The sequence below is a fragment of the Muntiacus reevesi genome, chromosome X (assembly GCF_963930625.1).
Source record: "Muntiacus reevesi chromosome X, mMunRee1.1, whole genome shotgun sequence".
Lineage (NCBI taxonomy): Eukaryota > Metazoa > Chordata > Mammalia > Artiodactyla > Cervidae > Muntiacus > Muntiacus reevesi.
In genome coordinates this window covers 127,724,025-127,737,671 of record NC_089271.1, presented here as the reverse complement: position 1 = coordinate 127,737,671, position 13,647 = coordinate 127,724,025, and positions in this window count along the sequence as shown.

Here is a 13,647-nt window from a genome sequence, read left to right as displayed (position 1 = left end):
AGAAAGAGCCTTCAAAATATAACTCTATATGGAAAAAAAAGTAAACTATTCATCTGTATACACACACAGAGAGACACAGACACACACAAGGAACACAAATTTTCTACCTTGAAATAGCCAGATTGGTTGAATAGACTCCCAACTGCCTTTTAAACCAGATATTTGATATGTACCAGGCAATCACTGGAGTTTATTATAACTGTATGCTTTAATAAAATATAAAGCACTATCAGACACAATCTGGGATTTTTAGCAATAATTTTTCCAAGGGAAATCTTAATATGTGGCATGCTGAGCTAAGCAGAATCAATTCAAGCCTACTCGATGCCCTATTTCAGAGGCAAAAACTGTTTCTGTATACAAGAAAAATGGCTGGCAACCTGAAATAAGAGCAGGAATATGCCCAATTGAGCCAAATCTCTGGACACAGAACTAATGGGAGACCTTAATTAGCAGTCATTAAGGTCCACAGCATTAACCTGATACTACAAAGGGAATCATGGACCACCCTTCTGATTTCTTTTGAATACCACTCCTCATAGCCAATTACATATGTAGAGATCAGTGGATGTTATTCTTCTGCTTTAAATTTCCATCAGTTCCCACAGAGTAAAATGTAAAGTCTTTGCCTTTGGTACTAGTGAAACTTCATTTTAAATGTTCTCTCCCACCATTTTCACCACATACACACTTTACCAATTTTGAAGTTCTTACAATCCCCAGACATTCTATGATCTTTCACAGCTCTGAGCTTTTGTTAATCCTATATCCCTGCATAGAATGGCTTTCTTATGAATCTTTGTTGTGAACCTTATGAATTCTTACTCATTCTTCCAGTTCCACCTTTAATGTCACCTTTTTAATTAAGCCTTCTCTGGCGTCTCTGGAATTCTCTCTTCAAGCTCAGCGGAGACTTCATGACTACAGCAGAAGCACTTGAAGGATATGTGTAATTCTGTCATACTAAACAAATAATAGGCTCTAGGCAGGCAGAAATATTATCTTTTTTCCATATGCCCTATTGACTGTTGAAAATAACACTGGCACTAAAGTAATTATCTTTTCTCTAAGCTCATTCCCCCTTCTAAAGTTCCTATTATAAACTATGACATCACCATCTACTCAATCTCTCAAGTTCAAAAGCACAGACTTTACTCTTTGATTCTTCCTTGTCTCTCTATTCCACCCACATCTGCTTAATTTCTAAATTCTACAGCTTCTACCTTAGAATTCTTTCTCAGATGTATCATTATCTTCCCAGCCCCACTATCACCATCTCTTGACCAGATTATTACAATAGACTCCTAAAGAGTTTTTCTGCTTTTTAATCCATGTCCCAGGCTGCAAGCAGAGTAAATTTGAAGAAAAAAAAATACAGGATTGATCTTATTAGTCACCAGTTTGAAACCCACGTATGGCTCCCCATCACCTCCACTATACAGGCCAAAAATGTTACCATAGCATACAATGACCCTTCACAGTCACTGGGCTCATTTCCAGTCTCATCTTTTGCTATGACTCCCTCAAATGTTTATACCGGATAAACCCATTTTATAGAGACCACGGGGCACACATGCAATTTCATCCAACTGTGCTTCTGCACATGTGATTTTTTTAATGCCTAACCATTTTCCATGCTTTCTGCCAAAATCTTACTGATCCTTCAATACTCAGCCCATATCCACAATCTTATGAAACGTCAAGTCCCATCATACTCCACAAAACTGGGTTAGTTCACAGTACCATTTCTTTGGTTCCTCAACCATGCTTTGTAAATACTTAGAATGTGACAGTTATCTGGTTATCCATCTGTATTCCTCATTAGTCTATGAGCTGCTCCAGGGTAGTGATCTGCCTTCATTCATCCATATTATTATAGTTAGTACCTATCAGAGCATCTAACCAAAAGTCATTCTAAAACATCCACTTAATGTCTACTAACTGTATTTTTCACATCTCTTAATGCAGAAGTGGGCACAAAAGTTCAGTAAATGCTTGTAGAGAAAATAATTCCTCTGACAGGTTCCAAGAAGCACCCACTTCATTCCAAATTCCTCTTAACAGCAAATAAAGTTATAACACATTTTCAAATTATTTGTTTAGCCAGAAATTGTTACTGAACATTAAAAATTGTTTTATATTTGTTTTATAATCAAGGCTATGACTATGTACATAAAGCAGAGCTATTATTTAAATAAAGTCAAGCAACAAAGAGGCTTCCCAGATGGCTCAGAGGTAAAGAATCCGCCTGCAATGCAGGAGACACAGGAGACACGGGTTCAGTCCCTGGGTCAGGAAAAGCCCCTGGAGGAAGAAATAGCAACCCACTCCAGTATTCTTGCCTGAAGAATCCCATGGGCAGAGGAGGCTGGTGGGCTACAGTCCATACAGTCGCAAAGAGTCAGACATGACTGAGCATGCATGCAGACTTCAAGCAATGAAATGAAAATGAAAATAGATCAGTTATAATTTATAGATTTGGCATGTTTCTGAGCCCCCCACCTGCCCCAAGGAAATAATAGTAACAGGCATGGTTATCCTGGTAATCTGCCCCTCCCATTTAACCCAGACCAACCAGTGAAAATAATAATTCATTATTATGGATTTGTATGTGCTGTTTCTTAGGCATTGACTCATTTGATTTTTATAATAACCCTGATAAGCTGGCAGGGAGATTTTGCCATATTTCTTTGTCTATAAGATACCACAAATTATAAGATGAACTACCAATTATAACTTTTCTCACCAAAAAATAAATGTCATCTTAGATGAATCATGAGACTTTTTCTGATTTCAAAAACTTTAATCTATGAAATCAAACGTTTGTCTTACACCTGAGGACATGTGGCATCTTTTGGAAAATGAAAATAACACCCATGTCCCATAGTTATTATGTAGGAAAGCCAGGGAGTAACTTGAATCTTTTTGATAGGTATGTTAGTCCTCTTTTAATTCTACTGAGTTTTCCTAATGTCTATTCAATAGAATAATAATTTTGTAGAAATGTTAATGAAAGGGAAAAGACTTCTCTGCTTATCTCAATTGGAGAAGTTGAGTTAAAAACAAATAGGGTTCTTTACTGTGTGAACTTCTCATCGCTTTTACTATGGTAATTAATGTACATACTAAGACAAGACAATACTATACAGCATCACACAAGATTACTTGACCATAGAACCTTTTTCTCACTCTTAAAATATCTTACATAACTAATGCTTTAGACAATAGAGTTTGGAAAAACTATACTCTATACTAAACCAATAGAGATTGTCATCAGTCTTCAAAAGGCAGGAACCACAACTCCCAATCTGTTAACAGTCAACTTCAAAGATCATATATATGGTAAAGCAATAAGCAGTAGATCCTGTTGCTTAACTCTGGGTCCAATTTGGCTCTTAACAGTGATAAAGTGAGAAGTTCCATTCAAGAAAACCTGAGGAAGCAGCCGTCAACATAGTCACATCAACCAAAGCAGAACTATCCTGACATACTGTGATATAACAAATACACTTGGAATCAGTTAAGACTCTCTAAAGTCAGCCTCCCACCAGCAATATGATATTTGCCTACCCTTTGAGACCAAGACCCAGTTTCCCCCTCAGTCAGTCTCTCCCATCAGGAAGCTTCCATAAGCCTCTAATCCTTCTCCACTAGAGGGCAGACAGACTCAAAACCACAATCACAGAAAACTAATCAATCTGATCACATGGACCACAGCCTTGTCTAACTCAATGAAACTATGAGCCATGCCACGTAGGGCCACCCAAGATGGACAGGTCGTGGTGGAGAGTTCTGACAAAATGTGGTCCACTGGAGAAGGGAATTACAAACTACTTCAGTATTCTTGCCTTGAGAACCCCACAAACAGTATGAAAAGGCAAAAAGATAGGACACTGAAAGATGAACTCCCCAAATCGGTAGGTGACCAATATGCTACTGGAGATTAGTGTAGAACTAACTCAAGAAAGAATGAAGAGATGGAGCCAAAGCAAGAACAACACCCAGCTGTGGATGTGACTGGTGATGGAAGTAAAGTCTGATGCTGTAAAGAGGAATATTGCATAGGAACCTGGAATGTTAGGTCCATGTTAGGCAAAATTGAATGTTAGGCAAAATTGAAAGTGGTCAAACAGGAGAAGGCAAGAGTGAACATCAACATTTTAGGAATCAGTGAACTAAAATGGACTGGAATGGGTGAATTTAACTCAGATGACCATTATATCTACTACTGTGGGCAAGAATCCCTTAGAAGAAATGGAGTATCCATCATAGTCAACAAAAGACTCTGAAATGAGTACTTGAATGCAGTCTCAAAAACTACAGAATTACCTCTGTTCATTTCCAAGGCAAACCGTTCAATATCACAGTAATCCAAGTATATGTTGCTTCTTCAGCTGAAGAAGCTGAAGTTGATCAGTTCTATGAAGATCTACAAGAACTTCCATAACTAACACCCGAAAAAGATGTCCTTTTCATTATAGGGAACAGGAATGCAAAAGTAGGAAGTTAAGAAACACCTGGAGTAACAAGCACATTTGACCTTTGAGTACACAATGAAGCAGGGCAAAGGCTAAGAGGGGTTTGCCAAGAGAATGCACTGGTCATAGCAAACACCCTCTTCCAACAACACAAGAGAAGTCTCTACACATGGACATCACCAGATGGTCTATACTGATATCAGATTGATTATATTCTTTGCAGCCAAAGATGGAGAAGCTCTATACAGTTAGCAAAAACAAGACTGAGAGTTGACTGTGGCTCAGATCATGAACTTATTGCCAAATTCAGACTTAAATTGAAGAAAATGGGGAAAACCACTAGACCATTCAGGTATGACCTAAATCAAATCTCTTACAATTATACACTAGAAGTGACAAATAGATTCAAAGGATTATTCTGATAGAGTGCCTGAAGAACTATGGATGGAGGTTCACGACATTATACAGGAGGCAGGGATCAAGATCATTCCCAAGAAAAAGAAATGCAAAAAGGCAAAATGGTTTTCTGAGGAGGCCTTACAAGTAGCTGAGAAAAGAAGAGAAGAGAAAGGCAAAGAAGAAAAGGAATGATATACCCATTTGAATGCAGAGTTCCAAAGAATAGCAAGGAGAGAAAATAAAGGCTTCCTCAGTGATCAATGCAAGGAAATAGAGGAAAACAATAGAATGGGGAAAACTAGAGGTCTCTTCAAGAAAATTAGAGATACCAAGGGAACATTTCATGCAAAGATGGACACAGTAAAAGACAGAAATGGTATGGACCTAATAGAAGCAGAAAATATTAAGAAGAGGTGGCAAGAATACACAGAAGAACTATACATAAAAAGGTCTTCATGACCCAGATAATCATGATGGTGTGATCACTCAACTAGAGCCAGACATCCTGGAATGTGAAGTCAAGTGGGCCTTAGAAAGCATCACTACAATCAAAGCTAGTGGAGGTGATGGAATTCCAGTTGAGCTATTACAAATCCTGAAAGATGATGCTGTGAAAGTGTTGCACTCAATATGTCAGCAAATTTGGAAAACTCAGCAGTGGCCACAGGACTGGAAAAGGTCAGTTTTCATTCCAATCCCAAAGAAAGGCAATGCCACAGAATGTTCAAACTACCACACAGTTGCACTCATTTCACATGCTAGTAAAGTAATGCTCAAAATTCTCCAAGCCAGGCTTCAACAGTTCATGAACAGTGAACATCCAGATGTTCATGTTGGATTTAGAAAAGGCAGAGGAACCAGAGATCAAATTGCCAACATCCATTGGATCATCAAAAAAGCAAGAGAGTTCCAGAAAAACATCTACTTCTGCTTTATTGACTATGCCAAAGCCTTTGACTGTGTGGATCACAATAAACTGTGGAAAATTCTGAAAGAGATGGGAATACCAGACCGCCTGACCCATCTCGTGAGAAATCTGTATGTAGGTCAAGAAGCAACAGTTAGAAATGGACACGGAACAACAGACTGGTTCCAAATCAGGAAAGGATTATGTCAAGGCTGTATATTGTCACCCTGCTTATTTAACTTATATGCAGAGTATATCATGAGAAATGCTGGGCTGGATAAAGCAGAAGCTGGAATCAAGATTGCTGGGAGAAATATCAATAACCTCAGATATGCAGATGACACCACCCTTATGGCAGAAAGTGAAGAAGAACTAAAAAGCATTTTGATGAAAGTGAAAGAGGAGAGTGAAAAAGTTGACTTAAATCTCAACATTCAGAAAACTAGTATCATGGCATCTGGTCCCATCACTTCATGACAAATAGGCAAAATAGATGGTGAAACAGTGGAAACAGTGGCTGACTTTATTTTTTTAGGCTCCAAAATCACTTAAGATGGTGACTGTATCATGAAATTAAAAGATGCATGCTCCTTGGAAGAAAAGTTGTGACCAATCTAGATAGCATATTAAAACGCAGAGAAATTACTTTGCCAACAAAGGTCTGTCTAGTGAAGGCTATGGTTTTTCCAGTCGTCATGTATGGATGTGAGAGTTGGTCTATAAAGAAAGCTGAGCACTGAAGAATTGACGCTCTTGAACTGTGGTGTTCGAAATTCTCTTGAGAGTCCCTTGGGTTGCAAGGTGATTGAACAAGTCAATCCTAAACGAAATCAGTCCTGACTATTCATTGGAAGGACTGATGCTGAAGCTGAAACTCCACTACTTTGGCAACCTCATGTGAAGAGTTGACTCATTGGAAAAGACCCTGATGCTGGGAGGGATTGGGAGCAGGAGGAGAAGAGGATGACAGAGGATGAGATGGCTGGATGGCATCACCAACTCGATGGACATGAGTTTGAGTAAACTCTGGGAGTTGGTGATGGATAGTGAAGCCTGGCTTGCTGCAGTCCATGGGGTCGCAAAAGTCAGACACAAGTGAATGACTGAACTAAACTGAACCCTTTGTGACAAAAATATCCTTGAAAATTTTCTGACAGATTTTTTCCAGTTGTTTCTCAGTAACAACTACAGAAATGTCTTACTTAGCTAGAAACTTTCATTCATCCATTCAACAATCTCCATGAGCCTAGCATTGATCAGGCACTACCTGAACACTAGAGATACAACAGTAAGAAGAACAGATCCATCCCCACTCTCATGAAGCCCACTGTCTAGTCTATGAAAGGTCGATAAGCGAAATACAATCTAATAAACATGAGAGTCAAACCGGAACAGGCAGAATGATTCACTGCATAATTCATGCCCTCAGAAGTCTCAGTCTGAAATATCCCAATGAAGAATGCCACAGTAGAGCTAAGGGCTTCACCTGATGGGCTAACTGGCCCAGCACTGCTGTTCACCTTGTCAGCAAAGTGCTGCTCTTACCAATGCCACCCAATTGCAAAGACAAATAAAAATATTCACCACAGCCAGAATTTTATCTTCACTTATGGTAAAAAGCAAACACTTAAAAATATATTTGCAGAAATCCACTTGTCAGGTCCCAATGAACAATTGTTTATTTCAAAGATCTTGGCATTTTCTCCCAGTTTAGTAATCCAATGGGCTCACCATAAGAAAATTAGAGATAGAAAAATACCTGCTAGACTGCTACCAATCTGTCTCTCTACCAGTGCCAAAAAGCAACAGAAGCACTGGGTCCCTCACAGCATTAAAGCATTAAACTGTACTCTTTCGCCTGGAGCTTTCTTTCCCTCGTGTCATTCATATGCCACTTGATATGTTTCTCCATTTTTATGCAGAAGGACCCATTACTCTAATAACTGGCTTCATTGATTGAACATTTTATATCCTTTTTACCCTTAAATGATCTGCTATAATTTTTTAGATATCTATAAACCAAGTGAGCTCGCTCTCTCTCTCATTTCTATGAATTACTGTTTTTGCTCCTATCTCCATGTTATTTGCATTCTCACTTTTACCACCAGCTTTCATTTCTGATTCCAGAACTTTGAAGATGGCAATTTTAAAGGAGAATTATGGGCTAATGTATATATTTGTCAAAAAGGGCAGAGGGCAGTTGTCTGCGGGGTAAACTGAAAATAATGTTTTCTTGTGCTTCTTATTTTCATCTGATGAAGCCATTCTAACTCAACACAGCAGGTTATGTTGAGTGTTTCTTGCTGAGAGTGATGGCAGGGGCAAGGCTTATCTAGTGATTCATGAGCTTCCTTAAATTCCAAGCTGAACATTGCTTAGGTTTTTGAGGATGGCTTTTACATAGGGATGACATGGATCAGAATAAACTCATTCATTTACAGTTAGCTGAGACAACTGAACTACAAGGTTTCATAACTAAGGTCGTTATTAACCATAATGTTGTATAATATGGTATGTGATAAAAAAAAATAGTAGTAGGTCTTATTAGTGCCTTATTATATCATATTATATCTTATTAGAGGAAGTTCTAGTGGGCTTGCATGCATGCTTGCTAAGACACTTCAGTCGTGTCCAACTCTTTGCGACCCTATGGATTGTAGCCCACCAGGCTCCTCTGTCCCTGGGATTCTCCAGGCAAGAATACTGCAGTGGGTTTCTATGCCCTCCTGCAGGGGATCTTCCTGACCCAGGGATCAAACCCGTGTCTCTTATGTCTCCTGCATTGGCAGGTGGGTTCTTTACTACTAGCACCACCTGGGAAGCCCTCTAGTGGGTTTACTCTTTGCCAAGCACTGTTAGAAACACTTCATATCTATCAACTTATTTATATCTCACAAATGCATATTATTTCAAAATCCCAATTTTATAGGTGAAGAAACTGAGGTACAGGGATATTTACCCATAATCATGGTTAATAAATGATGGAGCTTGGCTTGTGTCAGCATTAACTGTTTCTAATTCACTTCTCTCCTTCCCTTCCCATGCTAAGCTCTTCATCATAGGCAACAACATTCCCAAGTTCCCCAGTCCTCTGGCTTCTAATCAGGTTTGGGCAATGGGAGGAACTGATAGTAGAAAGAAGCTTGTATGGAAGAACTTGGGGAAAAGCCAGTCTCTCTCGTTCTCTCTGTCTCTTTTCCCCGCTTCTTCCTGTAGTATCTCTGGAAGCAGCTGTGTTTTCTTTACATACAGGTAGACAACTCTCCCTCAATAGTCCCTGGCCTATCTGAATAGCCTCTGCCTGGATTTTAACTTCAACCAGACAGCCTGGCTTCAAGGTTCTGGTAATACCACCTCGTTCCACTACCCATCTAGCCCTAGAAGTAGAAGCAGCTTTCTGTTGTTACTAATCTCTTAGTGACCTCGCCGTCTCATGTTTGGTTTCTTAGCAAGTCTATTACTCGTTTAACCAATTCTTTATGTTAAATTCCTTTTAGTGAAAAGATCTAGAATAATTTTTTATATCTTGTCAAGACACTAACAGACAATGCTTTGCACTCAGTCTAGCCCCAGAGTCCCTGCACTTGAACACTATGCTACCTTACCCTTCCATAGAAGAGTTTCGTTCATTCCATAGAGAGTTTTCCAAAGCATCTAAAAGATGAATAATTCAACCTGGAAGCTAACTTCTTTAAATTCTGCTTTGTCACAAGTAATCCAAAACTACCCTCAAGGCCCCATGCTAGACTGTAAGCTCTGTGAAGACAGCAATTGTGCATGTCTTGTCTATCGATGTATCCCCAGCACACTACACAATGCCAGGCACACAGTAGGTGCACAGTACACGTTTGTTGCATCACCACCTGAAACCCATTTCCTTTTGTTCTTATGTAAATTTAAGAATTAAGTCTGTCTCATAATATTTACTCAGCATTTTATATCTATATCTATATATAGATAGATAGATAGAGATATATATATATACACACACACAATATGTATGAATAGCAAAAATGGGTTTAGGAATCAAATTCTCTAGGTTCAAATCCCAGCTCTGTCATTCCCTACTAAATGAATTTGGGCATGTTGCTTAATCTTTATGACCTGCTGAAATAAGGATAATGTTGTGATCTATCTCATTGAATTCTTGTTAGAATTCAATAAGATAAGAAAAGTAAAGAGTCTAGAATAGGCCTGGAACATGGTAATTACTCATTAAGTGGAAGCAAATGCTGCTATTACTGTTGTTGTTGTGTTGTTACTATTATTGTTACTATTGCTACTGCCATTATTATGTATTGTATTCCCTTTATGAAAGGAACACTTGTGTTGGAACATTTCTTCAGGAGGCAGACTATTTTTAAATTCTTTTCTGCCAGTAAGAAGTTTCAGCCTTTTCTTTCTCCATGACTCCCTGCTGTGCATCCTGAAAGTCTTTAAAACTGGAGTCCATTAAGTCCTTGAGCCTTACTGCCAGTGGAGACAACTGAATCATTTTACTTGTCCTAAGCCTGACACCATCCCACCATCCATACTATGGCATACTCCATGAGCCTCAACTTCCTGCTAAGTTTAGCTGGTACAGATAACTGGGATTCTGCTTCTGTTTCCAGTTGGCAGCAAGCCTCTCTGGTGGCTCTAGAGCCTGAATCTCCGACTCTGTGATTACCCTTTACTGACAGGGATATGATTTTCATGTTTTGCTTTCGACCAAATGGACCTTACATAACCACAGTGCTACCATATTTCTTGATATAGAGATAACCATTGTGTGGAAACTTCTGCTAATGAGCATCCACATACCATCTAATCATATTAGATGACCCTCCTCCTTGGAAATAAATGCTAATTAGGTCTGAACTTCCTACACTACTATGGACATTATGACATTAACTGCTAGCTCACTCTTTAGAAGCTATTATTAAACTGATTTTGTTCCACAGGCCTGATCATGTTCTCCTGGGATTATTTTCCTCCCTCACTAGTCCTCTAAAGTCCCAGAGGGTTTTTTTTTTATTAATTAATTTATTTTAATTGGAGGTTAATTACTTTACAATATGGTAGTGGTTTTTGCCATACAATGACTTGAATCAGCCATGGATGTACGTGTGTTCCCCATCCTGACCCTCCCTCCTACCTCCCTCCCCGTCCCATCCCTCATGGTCATCCCAGTGCACCAGCCCTGAGCACCCTGTCTCATGCAATGAACCTGGGCTGGCGATCTGTTTCATATATGATACTATACATGTTTGAATGCTATTCTCTCAAATCATCCCACCCTTGCCTTCTCCTGCAGATTCCAAAAGTCTGTTCTTTACATCTGTATCTCTTTTGCTGTCTCACTTATAGGGTCATCGTTACCATCTTTCTAAATTCCATATATATGAGTTAATATACTGTATAGGTATTTTTCTTTCTAACTCACTTTGCTCTGTATAATAGGCTCCAGTTTCATCCACCTCACTAGAACTGATTCAAATGCATTCTTTTTAATAGCTGAATAATATTCCACTGTGTATATGTACCACAGCTTTCTTATCCATTTGTCTGCCGATGGACATCTAGGTTGCTTCCATGTCCTGGCTATTGTAAACAGTGCTGCAATGAACATTGGGGTACACGTATCTCTTTCAATTCTGGTTTCCTCGGTGTGTATGCCCAGCAGTGGGATTGCTGGGTCATATGGCAGTTCTACTTCCAGTTTTTTAAGGAATCTCCACACTGTTCTCCATGATGGCTGTACAAGTTTGCATTCCCACCAACAGTGTAAGAGGGTTCCCTTTTCTACACACCCTTTCCAGCATTTACTGTTTGTAGACTTTTTGATAGCAGCCATTCTGACTGGCGTGAGATGGTACCTCATTGTGGTTTCGATTTGCATTTCTCTGATAATGAGTGATGTTGAGCAACTTTTCATGTGTTTGTTCACCATCTGTATGTCTTCTTTGGAGAAATGTCTGTTCAGTTCTTTGGCCCATTTTTTGATTGGGTCATTTACTTTTCTGGAATTGAGCTACATGAGCTGCTTGTATATTTTTGAGATTAATTCTTTGTCCATTGCTTCATTTGCTATTATTTTCTCCCATTCTGAAGGCTGTCTTTTCACTTTGCTTATAGTTTCCTTCATTGTGCAAAAGTTTTAAGTTTAATCAGGTCCCATTTGTTTATTTTTATTTCCATTACTCTGGGAGGTAGGTCATAAAGGATCCTGGTGTGATTTATGTCAGATAATGTTTTGCCTATGTTTTCCTCTAGAAGTTTTATAGTTTCTGATCTTAGGTTTAGATCATTAATCCATTTTGAGTTTATTTCTGTGTATAGTGTTAGAAAGTTTCATTCTTTTACAAGTGGTTGACCAGTTGCTAAAGAGATTGTTTTTTCTCCATTGTATATTCTTGCCTCCTTTGTCAAAGATAAGGTGTCCATAGGTGTGTGGATTTATCTCTGGGCTTTCTATTTTGTTCCACTGATCTATGTTTCTGTTTTTGTGCCAGTACCATGCTGTCTTGATGACTGTAGCTTTGTAGTGTAGTCTGAAGTCAGGCAGGTTGATATCTCCAGTTCCATTCTTCTTTCTCCAGATTGTTTTGGCTATTCGAGGTTTTTTTATTTCCATACAAATTGTGAAATTATTTGTTCTAGTTTTCTGAAAAATACCACTGGTAGCTTGATACAAATTGCATTGAATCTATAGATTGCTTTGGGTCGTATATTCATTTTAACTATATTGATTCTTCTGATTCATGAACATGGTATATTTCTCCACGTATTTGTGTCCTTTTTGATTGCTTTCATCAGTGTTTTACAGTTTTCTATATATAGGTCTTTTGTTTCTAAAGAAACAAAATCAATCAATGTGATACACCACATTAACAAATTGAAAGATAAAAACCATATGATTATCCCAATAGATGCAGAGAAAGCCTTTGACAAAATTCAACATGCATTTATGATAAATCCTAAATCCTATGATAAACACCTAAAGGTAGGTTTATTCCTAAGTATTTTATTCTTTTCATTGCAATGGTGAATGGGATTGTTTCCTTAATTTCTCTTTCTGTTTTCTCATTGTTAGTGTATAATGCAAGGGATTTCTGTGTGTTAATTTTATACCCTGCAACTTTACTATATTCATTGATTAGTTCTAGTAATTATCTGGTGGTGTCTTTAGGGTTTTCTATGTAGAGGATCATGTCATCTGCAAACAGTGAGAGTTTTACATCTTCTTTTCTGATCTGGATTCCTTTTATTTCTTTTTCTTCTCTGATTATTGTTGCTAAAACTTCCAAAACTATGTTGAATAGTAGTGGTGAGAGTGGGCACCCTTGTCTTGTTCCTGATTTAAGGAGAAATGCTTTCAATTTTTCACCACTGAGGATAATGTTTGCTGTGTGTTTATCATATATGGCTTTTATTATGCTGAGGTATGTTCCTTCTATTCCTGCTTTCTGGAGGGATTTATCATAAATGCATGTTGAATTTTGTCAAAGGCTTCCTCTGCATCTATTGAGATAATCATATGATTTTTACCTTTCAACTTGTGAATGTGGTGTATCACATTGATTTGTGAATATTGAAGAATTCTTGCATCCCTGGGATAAAGCCCACTTGGTCTTGATGTATGATCTTTTTAATATGTTGTTGGATTCTGTTTGCTAGAATTTTGTTAAGGATTTTTGCATCTATGTTCATCAGTGATATTGGCCTGTATTTTTCTTTTTTTGTGGCATCTTTGGTTTTGAAATTAGGGTGATGGTGGCCTCATAGAATGAGTTTGGAAGTTTACCTTCCTCTCAATTTTCTGGAAGAGTTTGAGTAGGATAGGTGTTAGCTCGTCTCTAAATTTTTGGTAGAATTTAGCTG